Source organism: Pyxicephalus adspersus, chromosome 6 (assembly GCF_032062135.1).
Source record: "Pyxicephalus adspersus chromosome 6, UCB_Pads_2.0, whole genome shotgun sequence".
NCBI lineage: Eukaryota > Metazoa > Chordata > Amphibia > Anura > Pyxicephalidae > Pyxicephalus > Pyxicephalus adspersus.
Window position 1 is genome coordinate 22761856 of NC_092863.1, and position 1612 is coordinate 22763467.

Sequence of the window (1612 nt, forward strand, 5' to 3'; positions counted from 1 at the left end):
TAACAATAAGAATATACAATAAAAATCAATGTTTAATATTGTATTCTTTGTTGAACTTTTAAAAATGTCATGTACTTCGATTATGCAGTAATACTTTTTTAATCCAACCACCTATTCTTGGGCACAATACTTGATGTATTCTCTGTCCTTTGACTCTTCTCTTCCATACATGCAACATTATATGTATATACATTATAACATTAAGTAATTTCTCCACATTAGATGCTCTAAGCTCACTACTTCATCTGAACATATTCCTACTCACTCAGTATTTTGGCCAAACTATCAATTTTATCCTTTCTGTTACCAAGATCCCCCCTATTGTTCACTTTACTTTGTGGGGGACGTGAGGCCGCCATATTGGTGGTGTTTTAGGCTTATATGCAGTCTCCCTGCATTAGCTTATTTCTCCTCCGTATCCACTCTTCGAATGATTCATGGGCTGACAGCTTTGGCAAAAGCCCCTGTGCATCCATGGGAGCAAGTAAGGTGATAATACAGGGAATCATCATTTGGTGGGAGGAGCAGCGCGCGCGCCTGGACCGACGAGCGCTCCGCACTGACTTAACCAGGAAGCATCAGCCTTATTAGGCGTGCTTCCCATCACACACAGCCTCCCAGGCTGCTTGGATTTACACGCGGCCACTCTGCATGGAGTTCTGTACTAAAAGACATCTAAAGGTAAGATTCTGCTAAAACCTTCATCCCTACATTTGATACATCTGCCTGCAAATGTATATATACATATTTATGTATGTATACATATTTTATGTGTATGTACCTAAATCATATATTTATGATCCAACCCCACAGTACTAATTTTGGACGTTTATGTCTAATATAACACTCCTGGAAATACCTATAATTCCTGGGCTCAGGTAAACTGCAAGACTAATGACCCTTATAAGTTTATATTCCCCCCACATTGACTACTACCTCTTAACTGATAAATTAACCCATATTAATTTACTGCCCCCATAAGGATCACTACTTATTGAATACAATGCATATAACCCATACTAGTGACATATCCTATATACTACTGTATATCCTCAAACATATATTTCCTTTGACCCTAATTATTATTATTGATCTACATACATACCTCCAAATATATATACTATTTTCTCCTGTTCCAAATTACCACTTTTACCTACCCCCTAACATCACATTTATATGCTTCATACTTTTTACTATACCCAAACAAAAACTTTTTAGGTAAGGGAAGGCTCAGTCCTATCCGCACCTACCATTTTACAGCAACAGAATTGGATGAAATTGATTATCTTCACCGAGTTTAAACCTACCGTGTTTCCCCGATAACAAGGAATCCCCATCAAATAAGCCACCCCCCGATTTTTGCTCAAATAATTAAAATAAGACACCCCCCGCTAATAAGACATCCTCCGATACCTGATACTGTGTGACTCCTCGATGCTGGCTGCAGTGCAGAGCGAAACTGAAAGTAACAACAAGCCCGCACACGCACCCCCGCGACTCTGCACCAGGAAGGACAAGCAAGCTGCTGATCCCTGCCCTAACGGAGTCTGTTACCCGGCCGTAGAAGCAAAAAAAAAGTAAGTCAGTGATCAGAAGGGGACAATCAATGGCA

The 1612-nt window shown here is 39.8% G+C and overlaps 1 long non-coding RNA gene across 1 annotated transcript in view; it reads left to right on the forward strand.

Annotated features, from left to right (window-relative positions):
• The first annotated feature begins 388 nt into the window (after positions 1-388).
• LOC140332499 (uncharacterized) overlaps positions 389-1612 on the forward strand; it is a 3036-nt gene continuing 1812 nt past the window's right edge. The window contains exon 1 of the long non-coding RNA XR_011921144.1: positions 389-681. This is a non-coding gene — a long non-coding RNA (uncharacterized lncRNA). The remainder of the gene's footprint in view (positions 682-1612) is intronic.